Below are 17,194 nucleotides of genomic sequence, written 5' to 3'. Positions count from 1 at the left end.
CACCAGAAAATTTGCCATCAACCTCGGGTGTCAAGAGAAAGCCACAACCATTGGACGATACTAAAATAGTGTTGATTGGTAATCTCCATAGTTCCAAAGATTCTCTAAAGAAAAGCATAGCGAGATTAGGAGGCAATGTTGTCTCTCAAATTGACAAAACTACAGCTTGCGTTATAAGTACCAAGGAAGATGTTGAGAAAAATATCAAGGAAATTCGTGAAGCTAAGGAACACGATTTTCACGTTGTATCTGAGGACTTTTTAAGTGCTGTGGAATATGGAGGTTTAGTTTCTACGATCCAACAATACCGCATAGCCAGTTGGGGTGGAAATCCTCAAGACAGAATTAATTCTTACGCTGCTGAAAAAAGACTCAAAAGTGCGGCTGTAGGAAATAGTGACTCAACATTCTCATCTGGAAAGAGCACGAAAGTTAAACTGACAGTGAAAGGCAGCGTAGCTGTTGACCCAGATTCAAATCTTGAAGCCAGCACACACGTGTTTCAAAACGAAGAAGGAGCTTTCAACGCTGTTCTCGGAAACGTCGTCGTTACTCAAGGATCTAATTCGTTTTACAAGCTTCAACTTCTAAAGTCAGACGAAGGAAAGGATTACTATGTGTTTCGGAGCTGGGGACGTGTTGGAACTACTATTGGTGATAACAAGACGGAACACTTTGTTACTAAGTATGAAGCTGTTGCCGAATTCAAAAGGCTTTTCGAAGAAAAAACAGGAACTCCGTGGGAGTTACGCCACACTGCCAAAAAGGTTCCTAATAAAATGTATCCACTTGACATTGACTATGGAACTTCAGAAAAACTGGTTGTAGGATCTGGATCTAAACTTCCCAACGCCATCCAAGAACTAATTCGCCTTATCTTTGACGTGGAGAAAATGAACAAGGCCGTGTGGGAGTTAGAAATTGATCTGAAGAAAATGCCACTAGGAAAACTTTCGAAGAACCAAATTGAAGAGGCGTATTCCGTTTTGACGGAACTCCTGGCTTTACTCGACGATGAACCCAACGAAAACAAGAAAGCCCAGCTAATAGCTTGCACCAATACATTCTTCACGCTAATACCTCATGATTTTGGAACCAAAAGGGTCCCTCTTTTGGATAATGTTGAGATAATAAAATCCAAGGTAGAAATGCCAAATTTCCTTCTTGAAGTGGAGATCGGTTACAAGTTAGTTGAAGAGGAAGGTGGAACGACCAAAGATCCAATAGATCAACATTATGAACAATTGAAAACTGAAATTGAAGTATTAGATAGAGATTCTGAAGAATTCGAGACATTATTAACATACGTAAACAACACGGGCGCTGATTTTCACAGTGATTGTGAACTTGAAGTCGATCAAATATTTAAAATTACTCGTCAGGGAGAACGCGAACGCTACCGAGAATTCCAAAAATTCCCTAATAGAAAGCTACTATGGCATGGTTCCAGAACCCCAAACTTAATGGGCATTTTGTCTCAAGGCCTTCGTATTGCTCCACCAGAAGCTCCTTCTAATGGTTACAACTTTGGAAAAGGAGTGTTCTTTGCAGATACGGTACTACACATAGCCTTTTAATAAAGAATTAAATTATAGGTTGCTAACTTCAAATATTTGATTCTTTTAGGTCTCTGAAAGTGCCAAATACTGTCACGCCAGTCGAGAGAACAACACCGGGTTGTTGCTCCTCTGCGAAGTAGCTTTAGGAAATATGCTTGAGCTACCTCATGTATGGGTAGGAAATTTTTTGAAACTCGACCAATTTTTTCCCTCTAGTGATGGAAGCGACATGAAATCCTCAAATTTGTTCACTAGTGCCAGGATCTACTACCAATGCTTGAGCTCTTCACTTCCAGTCTCATCTTACTTCTGCTGCAACTAAGACCCGTACATAACGTTTTGGTTTTTAAATACATCATTAACCAGAAAAGTAAACCAAATAGTCAAGCTGTGCTAACTTAATCAAACCTCTTTCTATGATTTAGAGATGGATCGAGGTCTACCGTGGCGTACCGAATATGCCAAAAGTGGCTGGTCATCATGCAAAAGCTGTAAAAGGCGCATAGATAAGGATGAGCTAAGAATGGCGGCAATTATTCAGGCGTCAAGTTTTGATAGAAAGGTAAAATATCAAAATTGAGCATCTGATGACGCGAGTAACATTAATTTCTTATTGTGGAAACAAGATTCCAAAGTGGTACCATTTTCGGTGCTTTTTCTCAAAAGTTTAAAGTGTCAACTGAGGCTGACATCTCACACTTTGAGGATTTACGTTGGAGAGATCAAGAGAAAATAAGGAGTGAAATTCCGAGTGGGTCTCAAGCAGCACCTGCTGCTTCAAGCAATACCCCATCTAAAGGAACGAAGAGAAAAAGCTCCTCCATTGAAATTCAAGACTTCTCAACTGAATATGCCAAAAGTAATCGGTCATCTTGTAAAGGTTGTGGAGAAACAATCGTAAAAGATCAAGCTCGCATTTCAAAACTTGACAGACAGAGTGCAAAAGCTAGACGATTTGGTCCACTACCAGCGTGGTATCACGTTGATTGGTTTGTACAAGCGAGAGAAACTCTGAAGTTTTTTGAAGATGGATCTAGAATACGAGGATTTAAGACACTCTGTGTTGAAGATCAAAAGGCCATCAAAGAAAAGATAAAGAAAATTGAAGTGACTCCACCAAATAAGATAAAGAAAGAGGAATTACTTGATCGGGGCGAGAAGAAAATTCTTGAGGAACAGTCTCAGTTAATTTATGAACATCGTGACGAGCTTGAAAAAAATATTAAAAAAAAGAAATGGTGGAACTATTAAAATATAACGACCAAAATATTCCTTCAGGAAACAGCGAAATTCTAGATAGACTTTCCGATATCATGACGTTTGGATCTCTTGAACCTTGCACAGATAGTGACGGTGGACAATTGGTTTTCTCAAATGATGGTTATCACTGTACTGGAAATGCAAGCGAATGGAGCAAATGTACAAATGTAATAAAACTACCAAGAAGAAAGCCTTTCCAGATTCCAGATCACCTAAAAGAGGAATATGCATTCTTAAACAGCTACGAATACATAGAGCAAGACCGTTACATTCCTACAAACGCACCTACTCCAAGTACACCAGAAAATTTGCCATCAACCTCGGGTGTCAAGAGAAAGCCACAACCATTGGACGATACTAAAATAGTGTTGATTGGTAATCTCCATAGTTCCAAAGATTCTCTAAAGAAAAGTATAGCGAGATTAGGAGGCAATGTTGTCTCTCAAATTGACAAAACTACAGCTTGCGTTATAAGTACCAAGGAAGATGTTGAGAAAAATATCAAGGAAATTCGTGAAGCTAAGGAACACGATGTTCACGTTGTATCTGAGGACTTTTTAAGTGCTGTGGAATATGGAGGTTTAGTTTCTACGATCCAACAATACCGCATAGCCAGTTGGGGTGGAAATCCTCAAGACAGAATTAATTCTTACGCTGCTGAAAAAAGACTCAAAAGTGCGGCTGTAGGAAATAGTGACTCAACATTCTCATCTGGAAAGAGCACGAAAGTTAAACTGACAGTGAAAGGCAGCGTAGCTGTTGACCCAGATTCAAATCTTGAAGCCAGCACACACGTGTTTCAAAACGAAGAAGGAGCTTTCAACGCTGTTCTCGGAAACGTCGTCGTTACTCAAGGATCTAATTCGTTTTACAAGCTTCAACTTCTAAAGTCAGACGAAGGAAAGGATTACTATGTGTTTCGGAGCTGGGGACGTGTTGGAACTACTATTGGTGATAACAAGACGGAACACTTTGTTACTAAGTATGAAGCTGTTGCCGAATTCAAAAGGCTTTTCGAAGAAAAACAGGAACTCCGTGGGAGTTACGCCACACTGCCAAAAAGGTTCCTAATAAAATGTATCCACTTGACATTGACTATGGAACTTCAGAAAAACTGGTTGTAGGATCTGGATCTAAACTTCCCAACGCCATCCAAGAACTAATTCGCCTTATCTTTGACGTGGAGAAAATGAACAAGGCCGTGTGGGAGTTAGAAATTGATCTGAAGAAAATGCCACTAGGAAAACTTTCGAAGAACCAAATTGAAGAGGCGTATTCCGTTTTGACGGAACTCCTGGCTTTACTCGACGATGAACCCAACGAAAACAAGAAAGCCCAGCTAATAGCTTGCACCAATACATTCTTCACGCTAATACCTCATGATTTTGGAACCAAAAGGGTCCCTCTTTTGGATAATGTTGAGATAATAAAATCCAAGGTAGAAATGCCAAATTTCCTTCTTGAAGTGGAGATCGGTTACAAGTTAGTTGAAGAGGAAGGTGGAACGACCAAAGATCCAATAGATCAACATTATGAACAATTGAAAACTGAAATTGAAGTATTAGATAGAGATTCTGAAGAATTCGAGACATTATTAACATACGTAAACAACACGGGCGCTGATTTTCACAGTGATTGTGAACTTGAAGTCGATCAAATATTTAAAATTACTCGTCAGGGAGAACGCGAACGCTACCGAGAATTCCAAAAATTCCCTAATAGAAAGCTACTATGGCATGGTTCCAGAACCCCAAACTTAATGGGCATTTTGTCTCAAGGCCTTCGTATTGCTCCACCAGAAGCTCCTTCTAATGGTTACAACTTTGGAAAAAATGTGTACTTTGCAGATACGGTACTACACATAGCCTTTTAATAAAGAGTTAAATTATAGGTTGCTAACTTCAAATATTTGATTCTTTTAGGTCTCTGAAAGTGCCAAATACTGTCACGCCAGTCGAGAGAACAACACCGGGTTGTTGCTCCTCTGCGAAGTAGCTTTAGGAAATATGCTTGAGCTACCTCATGTATGGGTAGGAAAGTTTTTGAAACTCGACCAATTTTTTCCCTCTAGTGATGGAAGCGACATGAAATCCTCAAATTTGTTCACTAGTGCCAGGATCTACTACCAATGCTTGAGCTCTTCACTTCCAGTCTCATCTTACTTCTGCTGCAACTAAGACCCGTACATAACGTTTTGGTTTTTAAATACATCATTAACCAGAAAAGTAAACCAAATAGTCAAGCTGTGCTAACTTATTCAAACCTCTTTGTATGATATGATTTAGAGATGGATCGAGGTCTACCATGGCGTACCGAATATGCCAAAAGTGGCTGGTCATCATGCAAAAGCTGTAAAAGGCGCATAGATAAGGATGAGCTAAGAATGGCGGCAATTATTCAGGCGTCAAGTTTTGATAGAAAGGTAAAATATCAAAATTGAGCATCTGATGACGCGAGTAACATTAATTTCTTATTGTGGAAACAAAATTCCAAAGTGGTACCATTTTCGGTGCTTTTTCTCAAAAGTTTAAAGTGTCAACTGAGGCTGACATCTCACACTTTGAGGATTTACGTTGGAGAGATAAAGAGAAAATAAGGAGTGAAATTCCGAGTGGGTCTCAAGCAGCACCTGCTGCTTCAAGCAATACCCCATCTAAAGGAACGAAGAGAAAAAGCTCCTCCATTGAAATTCAAGACTTCTCAACTGAATATGCCAAAAGTAATCGGTCATCTTGTAAAGGTTGTGGAGAAACAATCGTAAAAGATCAAGCTCGCATTTCAAAACTTGACAGACAGAGTGCAAAAGCTAGACGATTTGGTCCACTACCAGCGTGGTATCACGTTGATTGGTTTGTACAAGCGAGAGAAACTCTGAAGTTTTTTGAAGATGGATCTAAAATACGAGGATTTAAGACACTCTGTGTTGAAGATCAAAAGGCCATCAAAGAAAAGATAAAGAAAATTGAGGTGACTCCACCAAATAAGATAAAGAAAGAGGAATTACTTGATCGGGGCGAGAAGAAAATTCTTTAGGAACAGTCTCAGTTAATTTATGAACATCGTGACGAGCTTGAAAAAAATATTAAAAAAAAGAAATGGTGGAACTATTAAAATATAACGACCAAAAAATTCCTTCAGGAAACAGCGAAATTCTAGATAGACTTTCCGAAATCATGACGTTTGGATCTCTTGAACCTTGCACAGATAGTGACGGTGGACAATTGGTTTTCTCAAATGATGGTTATCACTGTACTGGAAATGCAAGCGAATGGAGCAAATGTACAAATGTAATAAAACTACCAAGAAGAAAGCCTTTCCAGATTCCAGATCACCTAAAAGAGGAATATGCATTCTTAAACAGCTACGAATACATAGAGCAAGACCGTTACATTCCTACAAACGCACCTACTCCAAGTACACCAGAAAATTTGCCATCAACCTCGGGTGTCAAGAGAAAGCCACAACCATTGGACGATACTAAAATAGTGTTGATTGGTAATCTCCATAGTTCCAAAGATTCTCTAAAGAAAAGCATAGCGAGATTAGGAGGCAATGTTGTCTCTCAAATTGACAAAACTACAGCTTGCGTTATAAGTACCAAGGAAGATGTTGAGAAAAATATCAAGGAAATTCGTGAAGCTAAGGAACACGATGTTCACGTTGTATCTGAGGACTTTTTAAGTGCTGTGGAATATGGAGGTTTAGTTTCTACGATCCAACAATACCGCATAGCCAGTTGGGGTGGAAATCCTCAAGACAGAATTAATTCTTACGCTGCTGAAAAAAGACTCAAAAGTGCGGCTGTAGGAAATAGTGACTCAACATTCTCATCTGGAAAGAGCACGAAAGTTAAACTGACAGTGAAAGGCAGCGTAGCTGTTGACCCAGATTCAAATCTTGAAGCCAGCACACACGTGTTTCAAAACGAAGAAGGAGCTTTCAACGCTGTTCTCGGAAACGTCGTCGTTACTCAAGGATCTAATTCGTTTTACAAGCTTCAACTTCTAAAGTCAGACGAAGGAAAGGATTACTATGTGTTTCGGAGCTGGGGACGTGTTGGAACTACTATTGGTGATAACAAGACGGAACACTTTGTTACTAAGTATGAAGCTGTTGCCGAATTCAAAAGGCTTTTCGAAGAAAAAACAGGAACTCCGTGGGAGTTACGCCACACTGCCAAAAAGGTTCCTAATAAAATGTATCCACTTGACATTGACTATGGAACTTCAGAAAAACTGGTTGTAGGATCTGGATCTAAACTTCCCAACGCCATCCAAGAACTAATTCGCCTTATCTTTGACGTGGAGAAAATGAACAAGGCCGTGTGGGAGTTAGAAATTGATCTGAAGAAAATGCCACTAGGAAAACTTTCGAAGAACCAAATTGAAGAGGCGTATTCCGTTTTGACGGAACTCCTGGCTTTACTCGACGATGAACCCAACGAAAACAAGAAAGCCCAGCTAATAGCTTGCACCAATACATTCTTCACGCTAATACCTCATGATTTTGGAACCAAAAGGGTCCCTCTTTTGGATAATGTTGAGATAATAAAATCCAAGGTAGAAATGCCAAATTTCCTTCTTGAAGTGGAGATCGGTTACAAGTTAGTTGAAGAGGAAGGTGGAACGACCAAAGATCCAATAGATCAACATTATGAACAATTGAAAACTGAAATTGAAGTATTAGATAGAGATTCTGAAGAATTCGAGACATTATTAACATACGTAAACAACACGGGCGCTGATTTTCACAGTGATTGTGAACTTGAAGTCGATCAAATATTTAAAATTACTCGTCAGGGAGAACGCGAACGCTACCGAGAATTCCAAAAATTCCCTAATAGAAAGCTACTATGGCATGGTTCCAGAACCCCAAACTTAATGGGCATTTTGTCTCAAGGCCTTCGTATTGCTCCACCAGAAGCTCCTTCTAATGGTTACAACTTTGGAAAAGGAGTGTACTTTGCAGATACGGTACTACACATAGCCTTTTAATAAAGAGTTAAATTATAGGTTGCTAACTTCAAATATTTGATTCTTTTAGGTCTCTGAAAGTGCCAAATACTGTCACGCCAGTCGAGAGAACAACACCGGGTTGTTGCTCCTCTGCGAAGTAGCTTTAGGAAATATGCTTGAGCTACCTCATGTATGGGTAGGAAATTTTTTGAAACTCGACCAATTTTTTCCGGTATTATCCCATTGGACCGAATCCCATTAGACCGAAACCGCTTTTTGGTTTTTTATGGAGAATATATTTAAATTTCCAGCCCAATGGCGGGTTTCTGCTGAATGGGAATTTATTTGAAAGAATTAGTTAAATAAATGTCTGTGAGGATTTCGAATCACTGCAGCAGCATGGTAGAATATCAGGCTTTTAATTCAGAGGCTCGGGTTCAAACCCAGAGAAGGAAATTGTAAGTTAGGTTAGATTAGGTTAGGCTAATAATATTTTATAAATCATTTAACTATTCTACGCCTTTTCTAAAATATTTATGTTTTGCTTCATTGACTTCTCAAATAATATGCCTTTTCCAAAACATTACTGTTATGTTTGGTTAGGTTTGGTTTGGTTAAGTTAGGTTAGTAATATTTTATAAATCATTTAACAATGTTACGCCTTTTCCAAAATATTGATGTTTTATACCTTCATTGACTTCTCAAATAATATGCCTTTTTCAAAACTTTACTGTTATGTTAGGTTAGTAATATTTTACAAATCATTTTACTATGACACGCCTTTTCCGAAATGTTCATGTTTAGCTTCATTGACTTCTCAAATAATATGCCTTTTCCAAAACATTACTGTTATGTTAGGTTTGGTTAGGTTAGGTTAGGTTAGGTTTGGTTTGGTTTGGTTTGGTTTGGTCAGGTTTGGTTAGGTTAGGTTTAGGTTAGGTTAGGTTTGGTTTGGTCAGGTTTGGTTAGGTTAGGCTTAGGTTAGGTTAGGTTTGGTTAGGTTTAGGTTTGGTTTGGTCAGGTTTGGTTTGGTTTGGTCAGGTTAGGTTTGGTTTGGTTTGGTCAGGTTAGGTTAGGTTTGGTTTAGTTTGGTTAGGTTAGGTTAGGTTTAGGTTTGGTTTGGTGAGGTTAGGTTAGGTTTAGGTTAGGTTTGGTTTGGTTAGTTTGGGTTAGGTTAGGTTAGGTTTGGTTTGGTCAGGTTTGGTTAGGTTTGGTTTAGGTTAGGTTAGGTTAGGTTAGGTTAGGTTTCGTTTGGTCAGGTTAGGTTAAGGTTTGGTTTGGTCAGGTTTGGTTATGTTAGGTTAGGTTAGGTTAGGTTACGTTAGGTTACGTTAGGTTAGGTTAGGTTTGGTTTGGTCAGGTTAGGTTAGGTTTAGGTTTGGTTTGGTCAGGTTTGGTTAGGTTAGGTTAGGTTAGGTTAGGTTACGTTACGTTAGGTTAGGTTAGGTTAGGGTAGGTTAGGTTAGGTTAGGGTAGGTTAGGTTAGGGTAGGTTAGGTTAGGTTTGGTTAGGTTTAGGTTTGGTTTGGTTTGGTCAGGTTAGGTTAGGTTAGGTTAGGTTTGGTTTGGTCAGGTTTGGTTAGGTTTTGGTTTGGTTTTGTCAGGTTTGGTTAGGTTAGGGTAGGTCAGGTTTGGTTAGGTTAGGGTAGGTCAGGTTTGGTTAGGTTAGGTTAGGTTAGGTTTGGTTTGGTTTGGTTAGGTTAGGTTTAGGTTTAGGTTAGGTTAGGTTAGGTTAGGTTACTTCTATTATTCGAACCTTTCAGGAGGGATTTCTACAATTATAGTAACTAGTTTTATCCTTTTTCTTATTCAATTGAAACAAGTAGCCATTATTAATTTAAAGAAAGCCGCCTTTATTAGCAATTCTCTCAGTTATCAATCACTCTTAAAGTTAAATTTTACATTTCAAACATCAATATATATATATATACAACGAAAACTGTAGGGGAAAAAAAGCCTTATAAAAAGTGAAAACGTTTGCTTTTTAAATTTTGATATATATTTTCCCCAAACCGCACATTTGGGCTGTTTTCGGTTGAATGGGAAACGCGTTCGGTCGATTGGGATTCGGTCGAATGGGACACAAGCTTTTTTCCCTCTAGTGATGGAAGCGACATGAAATCCTCAAATTTGTTCACTAGTGCCAGGATCTACTACCAATGCTTGAGCTCTTCACTTCCAGTCTCATCTTACTTCTGCTGCAACTAAGACCCGTACATAACGTTTTGGTTTTTAAATACATCATTAACCAGAAAAGTAAACCAAATAGTCAAGCTGTGCTAACTTATTCAAACCTCTTTGTATGATTTAGAGATGGATCGAGGTCTACCGTGGCGTACCGAATATGCCAAAAGTGGCTGGTCATCATGCAAAAGCTGTAAAAGGCGCATAGATAAGGATGAGCTAAGAATGGCGGCAATTATTCAGGCGTCAAGTTTTGATAGAAAGGTAAAATATCAAAATTGAGCATCTGGTTTTTAAATACATCATTAACCAGAAAAGTAAACCAAATAGTCAAGCTGTGCTAACTTATTCAAACCTCTTTGTATGATTTAGAGATGGATCGAGGTCTACCGTGGCGTACCGAATATGCCAAAAGTGGCTGGTCATCATGCAAAAGCTGTAAAAGGCGCATAGATAAGGATGAGCTAAGAATGGCGGCAATTATTCAGGCGTCAAGTTTTGATAGAAAGGTAAAATATCAAAATTGAGCATCTGATGACGCGAGTAACATTAATTTCTTATTGTGGAAACAAGATTCCAAAGTGGTACCATTTTCGGTGCTTTTTCTCAAAAGTTTAAAGTGTCAACTGAGGCTGACATCTCACACTTTGAGGATTTACGTTGGAGAGATCAAGAGAAAATAAGGAGGGAAATTCCGAGTGGGTCTCAAGCAGCACCTGCTGCTTCAAGCAATACCCCATCTAAAGGAACGAAGTAGGGCTGTGCGAATATTGGTTTTTCAAACCGAATCGAATAAGAATCGAATAGTAAATCTCCTATTCGAAATCCGAATCGAGTACTCGTTCAAACGAATATTACTCGTTTATCAAAAATGCTGGTTCGAGTACTCGTTTTTTTTCGATTAATCGGTTTTACCTGACGAATATTCGTTTCAAAGCGATTAATCGTTTTCTAAATACACCTAGCAGTACTAGTTTTTAAAAAGAATACTCGAAAATATGAATACTCGGTTTTATCAGACGAATGTTCTTTTCAAAACAATTAATCGTTTCCTAAATACACGTAAAAATATTGTAGTTCCACATAGAATGGAACTTTTCCTAAGACTGAGTAATTGGTGAGAGAAAAACAAAACATCGCGAATTGCGCATTGGCAATGAAATTCCATAAACGAAACAGCTTCATATATGTCATGTGACCACAGTCCCTCCCATTTCCAATCGAATACTCGTTTTCTATTCGAATTTAGCCCCTTGGAAGCGATTATTCGGTTAAGGGAACTGTATTCGTATGTAAATCGGTTATTCGAATTTCTTTTCGAATAATCGTTTCTTAATTCGAATACTCGTTTTTCTCCAAATGGCAAATTCGATTCGTCGAATCGAATAATCGATTCGAATTAAACGAATACTATTCGAAAATTCGAGTATTCGCACAGCCCTAGAACGAAGAGAAAAAGCTCCTCCATTGAAATTCAAGACTTCTCAACTGAATATGCCAAAAGTAATCGGTCATCTTGTAAAGGTTGTGGAGAAACAATCGTAAAAGATCAAGCTCGCATTTCAAAACTTGACAGACAGAGTGCAAAAGCTAGACGATTTGGTCCACTACCAGCGTGGTATCACGTTGATTGGTTTGTACAAGCGAGAGAAACTCTGAAGTTTTTTGAAGATGGATCTAAAATACGAGGATTTAAGACACTCTGTGTTGAAGATCAAAAGGCCATCAAAGAAAAGATAAAGAAAATTGAAGTGACTCCACCAAATAAGATAAAGAAAGAGGAATTACTTGATCGGGGCGAGAAAAAAATTCTTGAGGAACAGTCTCAGTTAATTTATGAACATCGTGACGAGCTTGAAAAAATATTAAAAAAAAGAAATGGTGGAACTATTAAAATATAACGACCAAAAAATTCCTTCAGGAAACAGCGAAATTCTAGATAGACTTTCCGATATCATGACGTTTGGATCTCTTGAACCTTGCACAGATAGTGACGGTGGACAATTGGTTTTCTCAAATGATGGTTATCACTGTACTGGAAATGCAAGCGAATGGAGCAAATGTACAAATGTAATAAAACTACCAAGAAGAAAGCCTTTCCAGATTCCAGATCACCTAAAAGAGGAATATGCATTCTTAAACAGCTACGAATACATAGAGCAAGACCGTTACATTCCTACAAACGCACCTACTCCAAGTACACCAGAAAATTTGCCATCAACCTCGGGTGTCAAGAGAAAGCCACAACCATTGGACGATACTAAAATAGTGTTGATTGGTAATCTCCATAGTTCCAAAGATTCTCTAAAGAAAAGCATAGCGAGATTAGGAGGCAATGTTGTCTCTCAAATTGACAAAACTACAGCTTGCGTTATAAGTACCAAGGAAGATGTTGAGAAAAATATCAAGGAAATTCGTGAAGCTAAGGAACACGATGTTCACGTTGTATCTGAGGACTTTTTAAGTGCTGTGGAATATGGAGGTTTAGTTTCTACGATCCAACAATACCGCATAGCCAGTTGGGGTGGAAATCCTCAAGACAGAATTAATTCTTACGCTGCTGAAAAAAGACTCAAAAGTGCGGCTGTAGGAAATAGTGACTCAACATTCTCATCTGGAAAGAGCACGAAAGTTAAACTGACAGTGAAAGGCAGCGTAGCTGTTGACCCAGATTCAAATCTTGAAGCCAGCACACACGTGTTTCAAAACGAAGAAGGAGCTTTCAACGCTGTTCTCGGAAACGTCGTCGTTACTCAAGGATCTAATTCGTTTTACAAGCTTCAACTTCTAAAGTCAGACGAAGGAAAGGATTACTATGTGTTTCGGAGCTGGGGACGTGTTGGAACTACTATTGGTGATAACAAGACGGAACACTTTGTTACTAAGTATGAAGCTGTTGCCGAATTCAAAAGGCTTTTCGAAGAAAAAACAGGAACTCCGTGGGAGTTACGCCACACTGCCAAAAAGGTTCCTAATAAAATGTATCCACTTGACATTGACTATGGAACTTCAGAAAAACTGGTTGTAGGATCTGGATCTAAACTTCCCAACGCCATCCAAGAACTAATTCGCCTTATCTTTGACGTGGAGAAAATGAACAAGGCCGTGTGGGAGTTAGAAATTGATCTGAAGAAAATGCCACTAGGAAAACTTTCGAAGAACCAAATTGAAGAGGCGTATTCCGTTTTGACGGAACTCCTGGCTTTACTCGACGATGAACCCAACGAAAACAAGAAAGCCCAGCTAATAGCTTGCACCAATACATTCTTCACGCTAATACCTCATGATTTTGGAACCAAAAGGGTCCCTCTTTTGGATAATGTTGAGATAATAAAATCCAAGGTAGAAATGCCAAATTTCCTTCTTGAAGTGGAGATCGGTTACAAGTTAGTTGAAGAGGAAGGTGGAACGACCAAAGATCCAATAGATCAACATTATGAAGAATTGAAAACTGAAATTGAAGTATTAGATAGAGATTCTGAAGAATTCGAGACATTATTAACATACGTAAACAACACGGGCGCTGATTTTCACAGTGATTGTGAACTTGAAGTCGATCAAATATTTAAAATTACTCGTCAGGGAGAACGCGAACGCTACCGAGAATTCCAAAAATTCCCTAATAGAAAGCTACTATGGCATGGTTCCAGAACCCCAAACTTAATGGGCATTTTGTCTCAAGGCCTTCGTATTGCTCCACCAGAAGCTCCTTCTAATGGTTACAACTTTGGAAAAGGAGTGTACTTTGCAGATACGGTACTACACATAGCCTTTTAATAAAGAGTTAAATTATAGGTTGCTAACTTCAAATATTTGATTCTTTTAGGTCTCTGAAAGTGCCAAATACTGTCACGCCAGTCGAGAGAACAACACCGGGTTGTTGCTCCTCTGCGAAGTAGCTTTAGGAAATATGCTTGAGCTACCTCATGTATGGGTAGGAAATTTTTTGAAACTCGACCAATTTTTTCCGGTATTATCCCATTGGACCGAATCCCATTAGACCGAAACCGCTTTTTGGTTTTTTATGGAGAATATATTTAAATTTCCAGCCCAATGGCGGGTTTCTGCTGAATGGGAATTTATTTGAAAGAATTAGTTAAATAAATGTCTGTGAGGATTTCGAATCACTGCAGCAGCATGGTAGAATATCAGGCTTTTAATTCAGAGGCTCGGGTTCAAACCCAGAGAAGGAAATTGTAAGTTAGGTTAGATTAGGTTAGGCTAATAATATTTTATAAATCATTTAACTATTCTACGCCTTTTCTAAAATATTTATGTTTTGCTTCATTGACTTCTCAAATAATATGCCTTTTCCAAAACATTACTGTTATGTTTGGTTAGGTTTGGTTTGGTTAAGTTAGGTTAGTAATATTTTATAAATCATTTAACAATGTTACGCCTTTTCCAAAATATTGATGTTTTATACCTTCATTGACTTCTCAAATAATATGCCTTTTCCAAAACATTACTGTTATGTTAGGTTTGGTTAGGTTAGGTTAGGTTAGGTTTGGTTTGGTTTGGTTTGGTTTGGTCAGGTTTGGTTAGGTTAGGTTTAGGTTAGGTTAGGTTTGGTTTGGTCAGGTTTGGTTAGGTTAGGCTTAGGTTAGGTTAGGTTTGGTTAGGTTTAGGTTTGGTTTGGTCAGGTTTGGTTAGGTTAGGTTTGGTTTGGTTTGGTCAGGTTAGGTTTGGTTTGGTTTGGTCAGGTTAGGTTAGGTTTGGTTTAGTTTGGTTAGGTTAGGTTAGGTTTAGGTTTGGTTTGGTGAGGTTAGGTTAGGTTTAGGTTAGGTTTGGTTTGGTTAGTTTGGGTTAGGTTAGGTTAGGTTTGGTTTGGTCAGGTTTGGTTAGGTTTGGTTTAGGTTAGGTTAGGTTAGGTTAGGTTAGGTTTCGTTTGGTCAGGTTAGGTTAAGGTTTGGTTTGGTCAGGTTTGGTTATGTTAGGTTAGGTTAGGTTACGTTAGGTTACGTTAGGTTAGGTTAGGTTTGGTTTGGTCAGGTTAGGTTAGGTTTAGGTTTGGTTTGGTCAGGTTTGGTTAGGTTAGGTTAGGTTAGGTTAGGTTAGGTTACGTTACGTTAGGTTAGGTTAGGTTAGGGTAGGTTAGGTTAGGTTAGGGTAGGTTAGGTTAGGGTAGGTTAGGTTAGGTTTGGTTAGGTTTGGTTAGGTTTAGGTTTGGTTTGGTTTGGTCAGGTTAGGTTAGGTTAGGTTAGGTTTGGTTTGGTCAGGTTTGGTTAGGTTTTGGTTTGGTTTTGTCAGGTTTGGTTAGGTTAGGGTAGGTCAGGTTTGGTTAGGTTAGGGTAGGTCAGGTTTGGTTAGGTTAGGTTAGGTTAGGTTTGGTTTGGTTTGGTTAGGTTAGGTTTAGGTTTAGGTTAGGTTAGGTTAGGTTAGGTTAAATTAGGTTACTTCTATTATTCGAACCTTTCAGGAGGGATTTCTACAATTATAGTAACTAGTTTTATCCTTTTTCTTATTCAATTGAAACAAGTAGCCATTATTAATTTAAAGAAAGCCGCCTTTATTAGCAATTCTCTCAGTTATCAATCACTCTTAAAGTTAAATTTTACATTTCAAACATCAATATATATATATATACAACGAAAACTGTAGGGGAAAAAAAGCCTTATAAAAAGTGAAAACGTTTGCTTTTTAAATTTTGATATATATTTTCCCCAAACCGCACATTTGGGCTGTTTTCGGTTGAATGGGAAACGCGTTCGGTCGATTGGGATTCGGTCGAATGGGACACAAGCTTTTTTCCCTCTAGTGATGGAAGCGACATGAAATACTCAAATTTGTTCACTAGTGCCAGGATCTACTACCAATGCTTGAGCTCTTCACTTCCAGTCTCATCTTACTTCTGCTGCAACTAAGACCCGTACATAACGTTTTGGTTTTTAAATACATCATTAACCAGAAAAGTAAACCAAATAGTCAAGCTGTGCTAACTTATTCAAACCTCTTTGTATGATTTAGAGATGGATCGAGGTCTACCGTGGCGTACCGAATATGCCAAAAGTGGCTGGTCATCATGCAAAAGCTGTAAAAGGCGCATAGATAAGGATGAGCTAAGAATGGCGGCAATTATTCAGGCGTCAAGTTTTGATAGAAAGGTAAAATATCAAAATTGAGCATCTGATGACGCGAGTAACATTTATTTCTTATTGTGGAAACAAGATTCCAAAGTGGTACCATTTTCGGTGCTTTTTCTCAAAAGTTTAAAGTGTCAACTGAGGCTGACATCTCACACTTTGAGGATTTACGTTGGAGAGATCAAGAGAAAATAAGGAGTGAAATTCCGAGTGGGTCTCAAGCAGCACCTGCTGCTTCAAGCAATACCCCATCTAAAGGAACGAAGAGATAAAGCTCCTCCATTGAAATTCAAGACTTCTCAACTGAATATGCCAAAAGTAATCGGTCATCTTGTAAAGGTTGTGGAGAAACAATCGTAAAAGATCAAGCTCGCATTTCAAAACTTGACAGACAGAGTGCAAAAGCTAGACGATTTGGTCCACTACCAGCGTGGTATCACGTTGATTGGTTTGTACAAGCGAGAGAAACTCTGAAGTTTTTTGAAGATGGATCTAAAATACGAGGATTTAAGACACTCTGCGTTGAAGATCAAAAGGCCATCAAAGAAAAGATAAAGAAAATTGAAGTGACTCCACCAAATAAGATAAAGAAAGAGGAATTACTTGATCGGGGCGAGAAAAAAATTCTTGAGGAACAGTCTCAGTTAATTTATGAACATCGTGACGAGCTTGAAAAAAATATTAAAAAAAAGAAATGGTGGAACTATTAAAATATAACGACCAAAAAATTCCTTCAGGAAACAGCGAAATTCTAGATAGACTTTCCGAAATCATGACGTTTGGATCTCTTGAACCTTGCAAAGATAGTGACGGTGGACAATTGGTTTTCTCAAATGATGGTTATCACTGTACTGGAAATGCAAGCGAATGGAGCAAATGTACAAATGTAATAAAACTACCAAGAAGAAAGCCTTTCCAGATTCCAGATCACCTAAAAGAGGAATATGCATTCTTAAACAGCTACGAATACATAGAGCAAGACCGTTACATTCCTACAAACGCACCTACTCCAAGTACACCAGAAAATTTGCCATCAACCTCGGGTGTCAAGAGAAAGCCACAACCATTGGACGATACTAAAATAGTGTTGATTGGTAATCTCCATAGTTCCAAAGATTCTCTAAAGAAAAGCATAGCGAGATTAGGAGGCAATG

The sequence above is a fragment of the Phalangium opilio genome, unplaced genomic scaffold, assembly GCF_054372755.1.
Source record: "Phalangium opilio isolate 3A_F unplaced genomic scaffold, DU_Popi_V2 ptg000060l_1, whole genome shotgun sequence".
Lineage (NCBI taxonomy): Eukaryota > Metazoa > Arthropoda > Arachnida > Opiliones > Phalangiidae > Phalangium > Phalangium opilio.
This window is presented reverse-complemented; position numbering follows the sequence as displayed.